The 19753-nt window shown below is 41.5% G+C and overlaps 1 long non-coding RNA gene across 2 annotated transcripts in view; it reads right to left on the minus strand.

Moving 5' to 3' along the window:
* Positions 1-1074: 1074 nt before the first annotated feature.
* The window catches only part of LOC109550802 (uncharacterized), a 39038-nt gene continuing 20359 nt past the window's right edge, over positions 1075-19753 (minus strand). Inside the window, exons 2-3 of one of the 2 annotated variants that reach the window (XR_004525852.2) lie at positions 11715-11907; positions 1075-9011 (exon numbers count right to left, since the gene is read on the minus strand). This is a non-coding gene — a long non-coding RNA (uncharacterized lncRNA). Of the gene's footprint in view, positions 9012-10927; positions 11908-19753 lie in introns of those variants that run through there. The other variant, XR_012330825.1, reaches the window with a different exon arrangement.

The following is a 19753-nucleotide window of genomic DNA, read 5'->3' on the forward strand; positions in this document are numbered from 1 at the left end:
CAGAAGAATGGGACAGGAGTTGCTATTCTATTTTGGTCACTGATACTCTAAATCTATGGTGAAGGAAATGACTGCTCCCATAGTCCTCTCTCCATCCCAAGCTCAGCAGCGATAGAGAACACTCACTGAAGCACCCAAGAATATAGCATCCAGCATCCAGTCTCCATGGGCACCACATGGCTATCTCCATGTGATAGTCCTCCATCCACAAAGGCATTGCTTTTCAGTGAGATCAGATCTCCATTACTAACTGAAACTATAAACCCCAGTGCCTTTCCCAGTCCTCAAGTACCATACAATATTCCAGAATGCCGATCATTTTCCTCTTAAGTCCTTTCCCTTCCCATTTCTCAAACAAACAAAAAAATTATTCATACCTATTTTGCTATCTCTCAGCGGTTTTTGATGGCTTGTCCTTATAGAAGAATTGACCTCAGGCCCTAGAAACACAAAAATATCTGGTTTGCCTTTCTCAGGAGACAAATAAAATCCAGGTTTGGGCTTCCCTGGTGGCGCAGTGGTTGAGAGTCCGCCTGCCGATGCAGGGGACACGGGTTCGAGCCCTTGTCCGGGAAGATCCCACATGCCGCGTAGCGGCTGTGCCTGTGAGCCATGGTCGCTAAGCCTGCGTGTCCGGAGCCTGTTGCCCTGCAACGGGAGAGGCCACAACAGTAAGAGGCCCACGTACCACAAAAAAAAAAAAAAAAAAAAAAAAATCCAGGTTTTATGATATTCCTGATGGTGGTATAGTGGGGGATTCAGCTAGGATTGGGTTCAGCTGCTTGTGAAACAAACTAGAAAATAACAGTGGCTTATAAAAGACAAATTTTTACCTTATATCCCTTAAAAGAAGTTCTGACATAGCCCCTTGAGCTTGTATGGAGTCTTCTATCTTAATGCTCCACCAATTTTATTTTATTTTATTTTTTAACATCTTTATTGGAGTATAATTACTTTACAATGGTGTATTAGTTTCTGCTTTATAACAAAGTGAATCAGTTATACATATACATATGTCCCCATATCGCTTCGCTCTTGCGTCTCCTTCCCTCCCACCCTCCCTATCCCACCCCTCTAGGTGGTCACAAGGAACCGAGCTGATCTCCCTGTGCGATGCGGCAGCTTCCCACTAGCTATCTATTTTATGTTTGGTAGTGTATATATGTCCATGCCACTCTCTTACTTTGTCCCACCTTACCATTCCCCTTCCCCATGTCCTGAAGTCCATTCTCCAGTAGGTCTGTGTCTTTATTCCCCTCTTGCCCCTACGTTCTTCATGAGCATATTTTTTCTTTTTTTTAGATTCCATACATATGTGTTAGCATACGGTATTTGTTTTTCTCTTTCTGACTTACTTCACTCTGTATGACAGACTCTAGGTCCGTCCATCTCACTACAAATAACTCAATTTCGTTTCTTTTTATGGCTGAGTAATATTCCATTGTATATATGTGCCACATCTTCTTTATCCATTCATCTGTCGATGGACATTTAGGTTGCTTCCATGTCATGGCTATTGTAAATAGAGCTGCAGTGAACATTGTGGTACATGACTATTTTTGAATTATGGTTTTCCCAGGGTATATGTCCAGTAGTGGGATTGCTGGGTCGTATGGTAGCTCTATTTTTAGTTTTTTAAGGAACCTCCATACTGTTCTCCATAGGGGCTGTATCAATTTGCATTCCCACCAACAGTGTAAGAGGGTTTCCTTTCCTCCACACCCTGTCCAGCATTTATTGTTTGTAGATTTTTTGATGATGGCCATTCTGACTGGTGTGAGATACATAACTGTAGTTTTCATTTGCATTTCTCTAATGATTAGTGATGCTAAGCATCCTTTCATGTGTTTGTTGGCAATCTGGATATCTTCTTTGGAGAAATGTTTATTTAGGTCTGCTGCCCATTTTTTGATTGGATTGTTTGTTTTTTTGATACTGAGTTGCATGAGCTGCTTGTAAAATTTGGAGGTTAAACCTTGGTCAGTTTCTTGATATGCAAATATTTTCTCCCATTCTGAGGGCTGTCTTTTCATCTTGTTTATGGCTTGCTTTGCTGTGCAAAAGCTTTTAAGTTTCATTACGTCCCATTTGTTTGTTTTTATTTTTATTTCCATTTCTCTAGGATGTGAGCCAAAAAGGATCTTGCTGTGATTTATGTCATAGAATGTTCTGCCTATGCTTTCCTCTAAGAGTTTAATAGTGTCTGGCCTGACATTTAGGTCTTAAATCCACTTTGAGTTTATGTTTGTGTATGATGTTAGGGAGTGTTCTAATTTCATTCTTTTACCTGTAGCTGTCCAGTTTTCCTAGCATGACTTACTGAAGAGGATGTTTTTCTCCATTGTATATTCTTGCCTCCTTTATCAAAGATAAGGTGATCATATGTGCGTGGGTTTATTTCTGGGTTTTCTATCCTATTCCATTGATCTATATTTCTGTATTTGTGTCACTACCATACTGTCTTGATTACTGTAGCTTTGCAGTATAGTCTGAAGTCAGGGAGCCTGATTCCTCCAGCTTCGTTTTTCTTTCTCAAGATTGCTTTGGCTATTCAGGGTCTCTAGTGTTTCCATACAAACTGTGAAATTTTATGTTCTAGTTCTGTGAAAAATGTCATTGGTAGTTTGATACGGATTGCATTGAATCTATAGATTGCTTTGGGTAGTATAGTCATTTTCACAATGTTGATTCTTCCAATCCAAGAACATGGTATATCTCTAAATCTGTTCATATCATCTTTAATTTCCTTCATCAGTGTCTTATAATTTTCTGCATACAGGTCTTTTGTCTCCTTAAGTAGGTTTATTCCTAGGTATTTTATTCTTTTTGTTGCAGTGGTAAATGGGAGTGCTTGCTTAATTTCTCTTTCAGATTTTTCATCAATAGTGTACAGGAATGCCAGAGATTTCTGTGCATTAATTTTGTATCCTGCTACTTTACCGAAATCATTGATTAGCTCTAGTAGTTTTCTGGTAGCATCTTTAGGATTCTCTATGTATAGAATCATGTCATCTGTAAACAGTGACAGTTTTAATTCTTCTTTTCCGATTTGTATTCCTTTTATTTCTTTTTTGTCTCTGACTGCTGTGGCTAAAACTTCCAAAACTATGTTGAATAATAATGGTTAGAGTGGGCAACCTGGTCTTGTTCCTGATTGTAGTGAAAATGGTTTCAGGTTTTCACCATTGAGGACGATGTTGGCTGTGGGTTTGTCATATATGGCCTTTATTATGTTGAGGTAAGTTCCCTCTTTGCCTACTTTCAGGATGGTTTTTATCATAAATCGGTTCTGAATTCTATCAAAAGCTTTTTCTGCATCTATTGATATTATCATATGGTTTTTATCTTTCAGTTTGTTAATATGGTGTATCAGATTGATTGATTTGAGTATATAGAACAATCCTTGCATTCCTGGGAAAAACTGCACTTCATCATGGTGTATCATCCTTTTAATGTGCTGTTGGACTCTGTTTGGTAGTATTTTGTTGAGGATTTTTGCATGTATGTTCATCAGTGATATTGGCCTGTAGTTTTCTTTCTTTGTGACATCTTTGGCTTTGGTATCAGGGTGATGGTGGCCTCGCAGAATGAGTTTGGGAGTGTTCCTCCCTCTGCTATATTTTGGAGGAGTTTGAGAGGGATAGGTGTTAGCTCTTCTCTAAATGTTTGATAGAATTTGCCCTTGAAGCCATCTGGTTCTGGGCTTTTGTTTGTTGGAACATTTTTCATCACAGTTTCAATTTCAGTGCTTGTGATTGGTCTGTTTATGTTTTCTACTTCTTCCCGGTTCAGTCTCAGAAGGTTGTGCTTTTCTAAGACTTCGTCCATTTCTTCCAGGTTGTCCATTTTATTGGCATATACTTGCTTGTGGTAATCTCTCATGATCCTTTGTATTTCTGCAGTGGCAGATGTTACTTCTCCTTTTTCATTTCTAATTCTATTGATTTGAGTCTTCTCACTTTTTTTTTGATGAGTCTGGCTAATGGTTTATGAGTTTTGTTTATCGTCTCAAGAACCAGCTTTTAGTTTTATTGATCTTTGCTATCATTTCCTTCATTTATTTCTGATCTGATCTTTATGATTTCTTTCCGTCTGCTAACTTTGGGGTTTTTTTGTTCTTTCTCTGATTGCTTTAGGTGTAAGGTTAGGTTGTTTATTTGAGATGTTTCATGTTTCTTGAAGTAGGATTGTATTGCTATAAACTTCCTTCTTAGAACTGCTTTTGCTGCATCCCATAGGGTTGGGTCATCTTGTTTTCATTGTCATTTGTTTCTAGGTATTTTTTGATTTCCTCTTTGATTTCTTCAGTGATCACTTCGTTTTTAAGTAGTGTATCATTAAGCCACCACGTGTTTGTATTTTTTAAAGATTTTTTCCTGTAATTGATATCTAGTCTCATAGCATTGTGGTCAGAAAAGTTACTTGATATGATTTCAGTTTTCTTACATTTACCAAGGCTTGATTTGTGACCCAAGATATGATCTATCCTGGAGAATGTTCCATGAGCACTTGAGAAGAAAGTGTATTCTGCTGTTCTTTGGATGGAATATCCTATAAATATCAATTAAGTCCATCATGTTTAATGTATCATTTAAAGCTTGTGCTTCCTTATTATCATTTTGGATGATCTGTCCACTGGTGAAAGTGGGGTGTTAAAGTCCCCTACGATGATTGTTACTGTCGATTTCCCCTTTTATGGTTGTTAGCATTTGCCTTATGTATTGAGGTGCTCCTATATTGGTTGCATAAATAATTACAATTGTTATATCTTCTTCTTGGATTGATCCCTTGATCATTATGCAGTGTCCTTCTTTGTCTCTTGTAATAGTCTTTTTTTTTAAGTCTATTTTGTCTGATATGAGAATCGCTATTCCAGCTTTCTTTTGATTTCCATTTGCATGGAATATCTTTTTCCATCCCCTCACTTTCAGTCTGTATGTATCCCTAGGTCAGAAGCGGGTCTCTTATAGAGAGCATATATACAGGTCTTGTTTTTGTATCCATTCAGCCAGTCTACGTCTTTTGGCTGAAGGATTTAATCCATTTACATTTAAGGTAATTATTAATATTTAAGGTAATTATTAATAAGGTAATTATTAATTTAAGGTAATTACATTTAAGGTAAGTATTAATTATTAATTAATACCTTATTAATATTAAGGTAATTATTAAGGTAATGTAAAATCCATTTACATTTAAGGTAATTATTACATTAAGGTAAATTAATCCATTTACATTAAGGTAATATGTATGTTCCTATTACCATTTTCTTAATTTTGGGGGGTTTGTTTATTGTAGGTCTTTTCCTTCTCTTGTGTTTCCTCCCTAGAGAAGTTCCTTTAGCATTTGTTCTAAAGCTGGTTTGGTGGTGCTGAATTCTCTCAGTGTTTGCTTGCCTGTAAAGGTTTTAATTTCTCTATCAAATCTGAATGAGATCCTTGCTGGGTAGAGTAATCTTGGTTGTAGGCTTTTCCCTTTCATAACTTTAAATATGTCCTGCCACTCCCTTGTGGCTTGCAGAGCTTCTGCTGAGAGATCAGCTCTTAACCTCATGGGGATTCCCTTGTATGTTATTTATTGTTTTTCCCTTGCTGCTTTTAATATTTTTTCTTTGTATTTAAGTTTTGATAGTTCGATTAATGTGTGTCTTGGCATGCTTCTCCTTGGATTTATCCTGTATGGGACTCTCTGTGCTTCCTGGACTTGATTGCCTATTTCCTTTCCCATATTAGGGAAGTTGTCAACTATAATCTCTTCAAATATTTTCTCAGTCCCTTTCTTTCTCTTTTCTTCTTCTGGGGCCCCGATAATTCGAATGTTGGTGTGTTTAATGTTGTCCCAGAGGTCTCTGAGACTCTCCTCAATTCTTTTCATTCTTTTTTCTTTGTTCTGCTCTGTGGTAGTTATTTCCAGTATTTTATCTTCCAGCTCACTTATCCGTTCTTCTGCCTCAGTTATTCTGCTACTGATTCCTTCTAGAGGATTTTTAATTTCATTTATTGTGTTTTTCCTCATTGTTTGTTTGCTCTTTAGTTCTTCTAGATCCTTGTTAAAACTTGTATTTTTCCATTTTATTTCCAAGATTGTTGGCTCATCTTTACTCTTATTACTCTGAATTCTTTTTCAGGTAGACTGCCTATTTGCTCTTCATTTGTTTGGTCTGGTGGGTTTTTACCTTGCTCCTTCATCTGCTGTGTGTTTCTCTGTCTTCTCATTTTGCTTAAATTACTGTGTTTGGAGTCTCCTTTATGTAGGCTGCAGGTTCATAGTTCCCATTGTTTTGGTGTCTGCCTCCAGTGGCTAAGGTTGGGTCAGTGGGTTGTGTAGGCTTCCTGGTGGAGGGGACTAGTACCTGTGTTCTGGTGGATGAGGCTGGATCTTGTCTTTCTGTTGGGCAGTACCACGTCTGGTGGTGCATTTTGGGGTGTCTGTGAACTTATTATGATTTTAGGCTGCCTCTCTGCTAACAGGTGGGGTTATGTTCCTGTCTTGCTAGTTGTTTGGCATAGGGTGTTCAGCACTCTAGCTTGCTGGTTGTTGTGTGGAGCTGGGTCTTAATATTAAGATGGAGATCTCTGGGAGATCTTTCGCCGTTTGGTATTACATGGAGATGGGAGGTCTCTGGTGGACCAATATCCTGAACTCGGCTCTCCCACCTCAGAAGCACAGGCCTGACACCCAGCAAGAGCACCAAGACCCTGTCAGCCATATGGCTCAGAAGAAAAGGGAGAAAAACAGAAAGAAAGAAAAAAATAAAGTTATTAAATAAAAAATTTTAAATAATTATTAAAATTTTTAAAAATTGGGCTTCCCTGCTGTCGCAGTGGTTGAGAGTCCACCTGCCGATGCAGGGGATGCGAGTTCATGCCCCGGTCCGGGAAGATCCCACATGCCGCAGAGCAGCTGGGCCTGTGAGCCATGGCCGCTGAGCCTGCGCGTCCGGAGCCTGTGCTCCGCAATGGGAGAGGCCACAACAGTGAAAGGCCTGCATACCAAAAAAAAAAAAAAAAAAAAAAAAAATGTACAGACACAACCCTAGGATAAATGGTAAAAGTAAAGCTGTACAGACAAAATCACACAAAGAAGCATACACATACACATCCACAAAAAGAGAAAAAGGAAAAAATATATATATATTAAAAAAAAAAGGAAGAAGAGAGCATCCAAATCAATAAACAAATCTACCAATGATAATAAACTCTAAATACTAAACTAAGATAAACATAAAGCCAGGAACAAATTAGATGCAGAAAGCAAACACGAAGTCTACAGTTGCTCCCAAAGTCCACCACCTCAATTTTGGGATGATTCATTGTCTATTCAGGTATTACACAGATGCAGAGTACATCGAGTTGAATGTGGGTATTTAATCCACTGCTCCTGAGGCTGCTGGGAGAGATTTCCCTTTCTCTTCTTTGTTTGCACAGCTCCTGGGGTTCAGCTTTGGAGTTGGCCCCGCCTCTGCGTGTAGGTCGCCTGAGGGAGTCTATTCCATCCCAGATAGGACGGAGTTAAAGGAGCAGTGGATTAGTGGGCTCTGGCTCACTCAGACCAGTGGAGGGAGTGGTACAAATTTGGGACGAACCTGCAGCAGCAGAGGCCAACATGACATTGCACCATCCTGAGGCACGCCGTGTGTTCTCCCGGGGAAGTTGTCCCTGGATCCCGGGACCCTGGCAGTGGCGGGCTGCACAGGCTCCCAGGAGGGGAGGTGTGGATGGTGACCTGTGCTCGCACACAGGCTTCTTGGTGGCGGCAGCAGCAGCCTTAGCGTCTATTGCCCGTCTCTGGGGTCCGCGCTGATAGCCGCGCCTCCTGCCCATCTCTGGAGCTCCTTTAAGCAGAGCTCTTAATCCCCTCTCCTCGCACACCCCAAAACAACGGTCTCTTGCCTCTTAGGCAGGTCTAGACTTTTTCCCGGACTCCCTCCCGGCTAGCTGTGGTGCACTAGCCCCCTTCAGGCTGTGATCACGCAGCCAACCCCAGTCCTCTCCCTGGGATCTAGCCTCCGAAGCCGGAGCCTCAGCTCCCAGCCCACCCCCTCTCCCCCTGCCCTCTATCCCGGCGGGTGAGCAGACAAGCCTCTCCGGCTGGTGAGTGCTGGTTGGCAGCGATCCTCTGTGCGGGAATCTCTCCTCTTTGCTCTCTGCTCCACTGTTACTGCGCTCTCGTCTGTGGCTCCGAAGCTTCCCCCCACCCCGTCCCCACCAGTGAAGGGGCTTCCTAGTGTGTGGAAACCTTCCCTCCTTCACAGCTCTCTCCCACTGGTGCAGTCCCCGCCCCTATTCTTTTGTCTCTGGGTTTTTTTTTTTTCTTTTGCCCTACCCAGGTACGTGGAGAGTTTCTTGCCTTTTGGGAGGTCTGAGGTCTTCTGCCAGCGTTCAGTAGATGTTCTGTAGGAGTTGTTCCACATGTAGAGTATTTCTGATGTATTTGTGGGGAGGAAGGTGATCTCCACATCTTACTCCTCTGCCATCTTGAAGGTCTCCCCACTCCACCAATTTTAGCATGCCATCCATGACCTAAGGTGATTGCTCATGCATTGACCACATGGAAGAGGGTAAAGGGTGCATGCCAGATGTCTTATAAGATTTCCCAGCACTGTCATAATCTTTCACTACACCTCATTGGCCAGCACATAGTCACAGAATCAGACTAGTTATGAGGGAAGCTGGAAAGTAGTCTTTGTCCCATATGGCCAGATTGGATATTGGGGAAGGCAACGAGCAGTTTACACTCAGAAGGTGAACATTCATCCTGTTCTTTCATGAATTGGCAGCAGTGAAAAACAAAGCCCAGAGTTTTCTCAATAGGTATTCAAGCTGTGTTAAAATATTAATAAATAATTCTTTTATTTTTCCAAGTTTAAGACCCACCTCAAGTCTCAATTACTACTTGCCTCTACTTTGAATCAAGGTTAGGGAAAGAGATGGTCATTTGTCATCAAGAACTTCTTCCCAGAAGTTGTTCTGCCATCTGACTTGGTCTCAGATGCATAGATATTCACAGATCTATAATAATGAAAGAAAGGGATGTAAGAAAAGAAAAAATCTAAAATAAAGCCTAATTTCCAATCTATGAAGGTTGGAAAAGAGGCAATGAAATAATAGAGTAGGTGATATTATCCTGTCCCCACATCATCTCCCACCAAATTATAAGCTTGAAGAATTTGCATTATTGTTTTATATTCTCTAGAATCTTCTATATATTCAGCACTCAATGTATCTTTGGTACATTGAGTTGAAAATGGATAACAATGTAAACATAAGTAAGAACTTGAGTCATCAGGAAATAAACACTTTGACTTAAGAGGATATGGCAAGCTGTTCAAACACTAGCCACACACAACCTACTTGAAGGATCCATTACATGTCTTTTAGAATGTCACAATGTGGATGGAATTAAAACTCAGATGCTATCACCTAGGTAGGTAGAGACCTATCTTCATATCCTCTAGAAGGATATTAAACTGTATCTCTGGGCTTTCAGAATATATAACAAGGGAAACTGATCAAGTCTGGGGGTCTAGGGAAGGTTCCCTAGAAGAAGGGGCATTTGATGTGCATCTGAAGGAATAAAATTATCAAGTGAAGAGGGAGAGGAAGAGATTCTACATGAGGGATACAGTATGTGCCAAAGCCCTGTGGTAGGAGAAATAGAACTCGCTCAAGGAACTGAAAAAAGGACAGTGTGAGTGAGCATAAAGATCAAAGGGGGGAACAGTGCAATATAAAGTTGGAGACTTACAGTATCCACTGGGATTCTTTGGTTGTGAGTCACAGAAGTGAACTCTGCCTCTTTCATCAAAATAAGGAGGAAGTTTTTTGGAAATAACTGAAGAACTCACAAAGTTAAAGGATGTTCATAAGATTTAGTGCCATCAAGGACACTGGTGATCTTACAAGTGCCATCTGGGTGGATCCAGAGTGAAATGGCTTGAAGGGTTATTAGTAAGTAGGGTGAAGGAGGCAGTGAGCACAGACTGGCAGTTGGGAAGTTTGGCTATAAATGGGGAGGTCAGAGAGAATGTGTTGGTCTTGGATATGGATGCAGGGTCAAAGAGGGCATTTTCTAAGATTAAGGAGTCTGGAGCATACTTCAATGCCAATGAAAGAGAGGTTAAGTATACAAGAGAGAAGGGATCATGTTTAGCACAGGTTTTCAAGAAAGAAAAGAATCTATATCATAGGCGAAAGAATTGTTCTTAGCAAGAAGGAACAGTTCCACGATTGCATGCCAAGAGAAGAGGAAAGAAGTGCAGATGTATAGAGATTCCTTTGTGGTGGTAAACCGACTCATTTCCCAGTTTCCTGATAGTTTCCATTTTGTTTTTGAAGTAGGTCATCTTCTGAGACAGGGAAAGGTGAGAGGTGAGTAAAGACGATTAGGAAATCTGAAGAAAGTAGAGAAGGTTTAAAAAGTCATTGGGGAGAGTGGGAGAATAAGGAACAAGAAATACAGCAGAGATGCCAGGTAGGGTTGAGGACCCAGTTGAGAGGCATGTTTCATATTCCTATATACTGGTGCAAATGTGATATCGTACCCTAAAATCCTTTAAGCCAAGAACCATCTTTGCATTCTCTGTAAACACAAGTGGGTGCTCAACATATTCTCATGGTTTGTCTATTTTCAGGCCTCAGTACCAAGAATAACTATGCCTCTCTCTTAACTTATTACTTTGTTTCTTATTTTAGGAACTCAATAACATTTAAATCAATTGCTTGAAATATTGGGCTTCCCTGGTGGCGCAGTGGTTGGGAGTCCGCCTGCCGATGCAGAGGACACGGGTCCGTGCCCCCGGTCCGGGAAGATCCCACATGCCGCGGAGCGGCTGGGCCCGTGAGCCATGGCCGCTGAGCCTGCGCATCCGGAGCCTGTGCTCCACAGCGGGAGGGGCCACAACGGTGAGAGGCCCGCGTACCCAAAAAAAAAAAAAAAAAAAAAAAAAAAGTAAATTTATAAAATGGTAAATTTAGGGGAAATAAAATGTATTTTTCCCTCTTAAAAATGGTTTATTGTTACTATTATAAAAGCTAGGGGAAATATTTAAAATCATAGTCTCAATATACTACAACCACTTTTAGGAAAACAAGTACTTTAAACTTAAGCTTCTTAATGGCAAGAGTTACTTTCAGTGTACTTCACACTAAATATCAGTGCTTTCTTTGAGTTTAAAATATCTAAAAGATAATCAAGCTGGCATAATGGTTAAGACTGTAGATTCAAATCTCCATTTGACTTTTCTCTGCCTGTGTGACCTCATAAAAGCCCCTAATCACGCTTTACCTCCAGATTGTTATGAGGGTTAAATGAGTTGATATAAGAAATGCTTAGAATAGTGTCTGGCATGTAGTAAGCATTCAGTCAGCATTTTACAAGCATTTACTGCTTCTATTGTTGTGTGTCATTGTCTCCATCATCTAAAAGATGTAGAAACTGGTATTTCTCCCAAGCACCACCAGAAGCTTAACACACCACGGGTAACTAATTTAGTTTAAGTTATAATGACTGACATTGGTGACGCTGGTCCTTTGGTTTTAAGAACATCTTATTTGCATTATCATAATGAGATAAAGCATACCTTCCTTTGTATTCAAATGGCAGAACCAAAGAACTAAAGACCCCAAGTTTATGTGAAAGAGAGTCAGACTGGCCTAGGAGCAGGGTGCCCTTAAAAGCATCCAAGCAGGGGTGAGAGAATCCCATTCTCTAACCTGTTTCACACTCTCACCACCAGTGACACAAAAAGGCAAAACTTGGCTAGGCCTTCTTCACCTACAGCTCAGGTCTCTTAGGTGGTTTTCAGGAATCCTCACACCAACTTCTATATGCCAAAGTGTTCCCTCCAACGAAGTTCTTTTCAGTTCCTCAGAAATCATCCATCAGTCTTTGGTCCTCCTGGGCCTACTGGCAATTAAAAAGCAAACAACAAACAAAAATTGGCATCAGACAAACTGAAGTCCTCTGCTCCTCGGTTCTGCCACTCAGTAACCAAGGAATTTTGCAAGTTCCTTACACTTTCTGAGCCCTAGTTTCTTTAACTGTAAAGTGGAGGTAATAATTAGAGAAGACTTGTTTATATCTGTCCAGTGATAAAGCACCTGGGTTACCTTGTTCTGATGGTCTCAAGCAGAAACCACTCACTTCACACTGTCTTCTACTACAGGATCCCATCCTAGAAATCCTGACTCAGTCACAGGTACCCATAAACGAACTCCTTGTATATCATACAGAATCATATATATCACAGCAGTACCCATTCCCTGTGTTAACTACCAATAGTCAAATGTTTCTGTTACTAATTCTTTTGCTATTCCTTCCAGGAGCCTGAATTCCTGAAATTCAGCTTATAGCAGAGAGGTTTATATGAATATAAGCAAGAAGGAGAGACATGTGGGTGATAAGACTAAATGGTTCTGGTCAATTATACTAACTACAACAAAAGCATGGAGGAGAGTGGAATCCTTTACTGAAGCAAACTACAAAATTAATTTTTAAGGATTTGATCAGTGATTACTCCAGGAATAAGAGTGTATTGTGAATAGTGAGGGCAATGATAAACTCCAGGGCCTTTTCATTTGTATGATAAACTGTATTATGATTGTTTATGATTTATAAAGCCCATGAAACCTACAAACACATCAATTTGTAGACAGGAATTTTTCCAGTCTCTGTTCTTGAACATGAGTACTTTTTGAACTTGAATGTACACCAGCATTGAAACACACACTAACACATTTTACTTACATGGGTGACCCTTGAACAACACAGGTTTGAACTGCACAGGTCCACTTACATGCAGATTTCTTTCACTAAATACTTACTACAGTATTACACAATCCATGGTTGGTTGAATCCATGGAGGCAGAACCATATGGAGGCATGACTGTAAAGTTATAAGCGAATTTTCAACTGTGCATGAGGGTCAGCACCCCAGCCCCTGCATTGTTCAAAGGTCAACTGTATACAGTTAACTTCAGAAAGCTAAACTCCTCTTTAAATTTGTCAGGGTTTTTTAAAGAAGTTTGGTAAATTAATAAACTATCATAGTAGTTTTGGGTTAAAATTTGGAGAATGCCAGACAAATCTACATTATCCTTTATTCTATAAGTTAAAAGATCCCATCTGTGTTATCTAATGACAATTTAGACAGGAAACGAGCATGTTCTCCTTACAGTCTTCCCCCTTCCACTGGCTTCATGCAAAGGACTTTGAGACCCTAGGAGATGGAAGAGCCACAAGATGGTAGGAGTCTGGGGCCCCAAATTACCACAAGGAGGAAAGTCATCTGCCCATGGACCAGGAAAACCCACTGTGTTATCCAACTGAAATGTTACAGCTTATTTGTTGCAGCAGCTGTTACTCCAACCAACACAAAAATTAAACGCCTCTTGTAAATACTCAGACATAATTACAAATCTTTCCCTAACATAGCTACAATTTAGAACAAGATATAAGGGAATGGTACTCAAAGGCAGATGTTAAGACATTCCTGAGCAAGCATCATATATGATTATCATTATCTGATGACTCCAAACAAAGGGATTTTTGTAGACAAATGGTCTCTGCTTTTCCCCCACACACCTGAGAACTAGTATAAACTCCCAGATATAATTGTGGGTCTCAAAAAAGTGACCAACAGGGAATAATGGCTCCTCTTATGAGGAAGAGGAGAAATACAGCCTGCTCCTCGCAACAGTGCGATTGAGACTCCTTTCCTAGGCCCAGCTATATTTTCCCTCATCTTTTCTAACACCCCAAAACACTTCCAGGAAATATATACCACAGTAGTACATCAGAGCAATTTTGTTTCAGCACACTCTAGGCAGCTTTATTTTGGCCTGTATCTACCTGCTTACGTTTATCAGAAAGTGGTCATTTTTTTGGATATACCCGTATTCAGCAATCACAACATTCCTCCCTTTACTTGCCTGCTTTTCATCTTTTCTCTTTTCATTTCAAACTATTTATTTTAAGCTAAAACCCTTTGACCCTTTGACCATCTTCTTCCCATCAGAAAATTTCTTCAACATCTGGTCTTACTAATTTGCTAGACTTCCCTCCAGCATCTGAACTTTAAGGAATCATATAAAAATATTTATTGAATTCTTGAAGTGACCCCTGTAAGTAGAGGACACTGATTAGACTGAGCCCTTCCTTTCCTAAACTTGTATTTTAGATACATCTGACCAAACAGTTTTCAAACAGATAAAAAGTGGTTTCCTCACATTAAGCAATAAAAAACTTTTGGTCAAATGGAATTCTCGTTCATTTGAAAAAGGATTGGACCCATGGAAGAATTCAGGATGAGATGCAAGTACAAGCTTGGTTGTTAATTTTTCCTTGGGTTTTTTCTTTCTTTCATGAAAAGATTTAAGACACAGCTTTATACATTTAGGGGCATATTACTCAATTTACAGGAAATTCCTGGATGTTCTATAATTAAAAGCTAGCAGGACATCACAAAGGACTTAACTTATATATGAGATAATCTATTCACATTATTTCCTGGGAACAGAAAGGGTGGCATCAATAAGGACGGCAAATATTACTAACTGTCCATAGACTTCCTTTCATTTCCGTGGGTACAGCTACAGCAACTTCCCTCTCTGTTTCCCTCTGCTGAATGTAAATGCAGTTTAGTAAGTGTATTGAGTGTCTACTATATGAAAAGCCGTGGAAATTCAAAAATGATTAAGTCATGTTCTCAGCCTCCAAGGGGCTTTTGATCCAGGGTAATAGATGCAATAAAAGGAATGAGATTTGGGATGATGAAAAAAATCTGGAAATGGATAGTGGTGTGTCTTCACAACAGTATGAATATATTTCATGCCACTGAACTGTGCACTTAAAAATAGTTAAGACGGTGAATTTTATGTTATGTATATTTTACCACAAAAAGAGAAGGAATAGAGACTCCCTCCTTCTTCTTCTGTCAGAGGAAGAACGAATCAAGATAAGCCAGCTGGTAACAGCACATTCTTTCAGCAAGAGAGGAGCAGGAAAAGCCAGCATGTAAGTCCTTCCCTTTAGGCTGCTCTCAGGCCCTGGTGATGGCAAAGACCCACATGCACTGCAGCACCATGACAGGTCACATATTGCTCCTGGAGGGCAAAGCCAGGGTCAGGCCAGCAGGGAAATGCTCTTTTATAGAGATGTATATGACCATGTTATCTCTGAGGAAAATTAATTCATGGTTTTTAAAGTTGTGCTCCCTTCAGAGACAACCCAGTAAAGGCAGTAGCTGGGCTCCTGCTCTCACAGAGGGCAGGGCCCAGTCACAGGGCCACATGCTCAGGAGGGCCCCTGTGTCTGGCTTAGTGCTCTGTTGTCACCATTTTTAAATTCTTAAGAATTTTTTTGACAAAAGGTCCCATATTTTCATTTTATACTAGGCTCAGCAAATTAGGTAGGTCACCAGTCCTACAGAGAGGGGAGGACACAGCCCCTTTTCCTCCAGAGCCTGTGTGAAGGGCAGAGAAGAAGGGCAAAGCTTGAGAGGACACACAGTCTGAGACATTTCTCGCATTGTGAGAAGCCAAAAGGAACCCAGGGAGAGAGATCTCCTATGGAAAGGAGTAGAGTTGTCCTGTGAGACCAAGAGACCCAAAGATGGGGTTGCACAAGAACGTGCATGCGTGTGCGTGTGTGCACGTGCACTTGTTTGTGGTGTTTGTGCGTGCATGCACACACACAGTAGAGTATGAAGCCAGTTAGAGGTGGACACAGGATACACAGGTCATAAGTTTGAAATGCCTTCCCTTGGGGAGTACAAGGCAACTTCTGAGTTAACTAGAACTTATACCTCTATAAAGTCTTTCTTCGAATACTCAACCCTTCAGAAAAGAGCTTTATATACTGACATTAGCGTAGGTTACGTGGGTCTGGTGGAGGCTGATAGAAGGACTGGGATAGGCAAGGTAGCTTTGTCCCTTTCCTTCTGAGTGACACTGCACAACAGCATTGGCGCCAACCTGTCACCTCACACCCCAGGCTTGCAGGAGGCTTTCTGAAATGACAGTCTCCCATAATATGGAAGGCACCCAAGAAGCTCCAAACTTCATGACACACATCTATAGTGAAGAATGGCCTTTAAGAAGAATGAAGGACCCAAAGACCTTCAATATTGTGTTGAAAAATAGATTATGTCATTATTACATAATCATTATCTCTTTCTGTACTGTTTGAATTTTTTTTTTTTTTTTTTTTTTTTTTTGCGGTAGGCAGGCCTCTCACTGTTGCGGCCTCTCCCGTTGCGGAGCACAGGCTCAGCGGCCATGGCTCATGGGCACAGCCGCTCTGCGGCATGTGGGATCTTCCCGGACCAGGGCACGAACCCATGTCCCCTGCATCGGCAGGCAGACTCTCAACCACTGCGCCACCAGGGAAGCCCTGAAATTTTTATCATGGATATATATAACTAGCTTATTGAGGAATGTCTACTCATTGGGATGTAAACCTGATTTTTTTTTTTTTTGCCAGTAACTATTCCTAGATGTCTTAAATAAGTAATGCCTTCCTTAATATCATCTTGATCCAAATTTTAAAAGTTTTCAGACATTCTGACTTATACAAACAGTATCCTTTCATTTCCTAAGACTTGGCCCTACTTATTTTAAAAGTTTCAGTGTTACATCTGATTCTAATCTCATCTCTCTTACCCATCCCAACCCTAGGCATAGGCCAGAGCTCTGACTTGACTGGCCTGAAATGGACAGGTGGGCTGCATGGTCTGGTTTTCACATCATTCCTCTCTCCTTCCTCTACCTGCTGCTGCTTCCTTCCCTATGAGGGTGGGGCTGAGGTAGCAGGAGGAGAAATAAGAAGTGCCCTCCTGACTGGGCCAGGTCACAATCCTGCCTGAGGATGGCAGTAATTGCTGTTCTTGCTCACTGTATATGTTCTCTGGGTGGCTGGTGTGGACAGATGGTGGCTCCAACATGATGCCCTGGTAAAAGTTCACTCCCCCACCTCATTGTCCCTAATTCTCTGGCAAAGCAGACATCCAAAAAAGGGATAAAAATGACAGTCACGGGACTTCCCTGGTGGGGAAATGGTTGAGAGTCCGCCTGCCAATGCAGGGGACACGGGTTCGAGCCCTTGTCCGGGAAGATCCCACATGCCGCGGAGCAACTAAGCCCGTGCGCCACAACTACTGAGCCTGCGCTCTAGAGCCCTCGAGCCACAACTACTGAAGCCCGCGAGTCACAGCTACTGAAGCCCGCGTGCCTAGAGCCCGTGCTCTGCAACAAGAGAAGCCACCGCAATGAGAAACCCGCTCATCGCAACGAAGAGTAGCCCCCGCTTGCCGCAACTAAAGGAAGTCCGAGCGCAGCAATGAAGACCCAACAGCAGCCAAAAATAAATAAATAAATTTATTAAAAAGAAAAAGTGACAGTCACCTTTTTCATAGGTTTCCTTTAAACAAACAAACAAACAGGAATTCTTTGGGGACCTCCATCTGGCCTTAGGAAAAGGAGCATCTCCTCCACAGAAATGTGAGGGGAGGATAGCCTGTCTTCTCCTTGTGTGGAGGGAAGGCGGGTGGCGTTGAGCTAATTTCTGAATTTGTTTAGATCTTAACCCTGAGAGGAGGTAGCTGAGCCACCTGCTGGCTTTGCTCTGAACCAAGAATGTGAGATTTAGCCAGCATTCTGGGATAACCTGAGCCTGCTTGTTACATCTGTATTAACTTTATTAAAAATGAAATAAAATAAAATTATAGTAATATATGACCTGTGCAGTGACAGTAGAGGTATACCCAGAGAACAATTTCATAACACAGTGGAGGGGCGCTGCACCAAGACGAAGAGAAGAAGGATCAAGAACAATTTGCTAGAGGAGAGAATGTCCTACGTTCATGATGGGGAAACAACTTATCCTGCTAGAAATGTTGAGGAGGAGCAAGGTTTCTCAGCATTGGCACTACTGACATTTAGGCCAGATAATTCTTTGTAGTGGGAGGATGTTCATGCATCCCTAGCCCCTCCCCACTAGATGACAGTAGCATCCCTCCCCAAGTTATGACAACATAAGATGTCTCCAAACATTGACAGCTCTCACCCAGCAGAGCAAAATTGCCTCTGGTTGAAAACCACTGGGATAGATTTTTACAGACAGATGGGAAATCATGACCAAAGCCTCAAGGCGTGACATAGCATGACATTTCTGTAAACTACACATAGTTCCATATTACTAAAGTGTTAAGGGCAATGCAAGGAGTGGTGGGAGGTAGGAGTGGAGAAACATGGGAGCCTGATAAGAGAGGGTCTGATAGAGCATGCAGAGGTGAAGGAATGTCATCCCTTTTGTGATAAGTCTCAGGAAAAGAAATGACATATAGGCTCTGAGTTCCAGACAGATGGTAAGAGGGCATGGGAAGAATAAGACTTTAGGCAGTTAGATCACTCAGGAGCTTGTCAGAAGTCAAGACACAAGATGATGAGGGCTTCCCTGGTGGCGCAGTGGTTGAGAGTCCGCCTGCTGATGCAGGGGACGCGGGTTCGTGCCCCGGTCCGGGAAGATCCCACATGCCGCAGAGCGGCTGGGCCCGTGAGCCATGGCCGCTGAGCCTGCACATCTGGAGCCTGTGCTCCGCAATGGAAGAGGCCACAACAGTGAGAGGCCCGCGTACTGCAAAAAAAAAAAAAAAAAAAAAAAAAAAAAAAAGACACAAGATGATGGAAAGCACCTGAACTGGAGGAGTGGCAGGAAGAACAAGAACAGGTTGATATATATAGGAGGCCCGGGTGGATGGCCCTGAAGCTAATGACAAGAGCATACAGAAGGATGGGTGATCACATTCCATGGCTGGGAAGGAGGAAAACAAACGTGCATGTGTTGAGTTGTGGGTGCCTTCTTTCTCCTCTTGCTGGTAAATTTAAGATCTTAGCCTATGGAAATCTATTTCATCTTGACAGTTTTATGGATTTTCCAAGGATGAAATGTTCTGATTTCAAGCAACAAGGATGTTATATTTTGATTCTTACCACCTTAGGTAACTCGTTCAACACGTGAAGCATCACAGACAACACAGTCGTGCTTTGACAATAGTTTAGAATCCTTCATTTTCAAATGCCATTGTGACATTACTCCAACATTGGCCAAATCATCAGCAAAAAGTTATCATGGTTTTGATATTGTCTCTGGAAAACTTTAGAGAGGCAAATGTACTAGAAGAAGAAGAAGAAAGGGCCTAACAAAGAATTTGATACAAATGACTTTGTCCCGGGTTGATACTTTGTTTTAGAAGAGAACATGGCTACAACTTAGCTTTGATGCATTATGAATTAACTCCAACGGAAACATTTCTGAAAAACTATGCAGCAACAGTACACAAATACAAAGCAATGTTTGTTGTAGAACTGATGAGCAAACATCATCAGCATTTTTTTTTTTTTTGCGGTACGCAGGCCTCTCACTGCTGTGGCCTCTCCCATTGCGCAGCACAGGCTCCGGACGCGCAGGATCAGCGGCCATGGCTCACGGGCCCAGCCGCTCCGCGGCATGTGGGATCCTCCCAGATCGGGCACAAACCCGTGTCCCCTGCATCGGCAGGTGGACTCTCAACCACTGTGCCACCAGGGAAGCCCCTCATCAGCATTTTTAATGTACTATATGGAGTGAATCTTTTAAAAGGAGATTCAGCTCCTAAATAAACTTTTCATGGTAAGCAACCCAGGAAGTTAGACTTTATTATCCTCTTTTCCTGTTCTTCTCAGTGGCCCAGATCATTTAAACTGATAAACAGCAG

Source organism: Tursiops truncatus, chromosome 3 (assembly GCF_011762595.2).
Source record: "Tursiops truncatus isolate mTurTru1 chromosome 3, mTurTru1.mat.Y, whole genome shotgun sequence".
NCBI lineage: Eukaryota > Metazoa > Chordata > Mammalia > Artiodactyla > Delphinidae > Tursiops > Tursiops truncatus.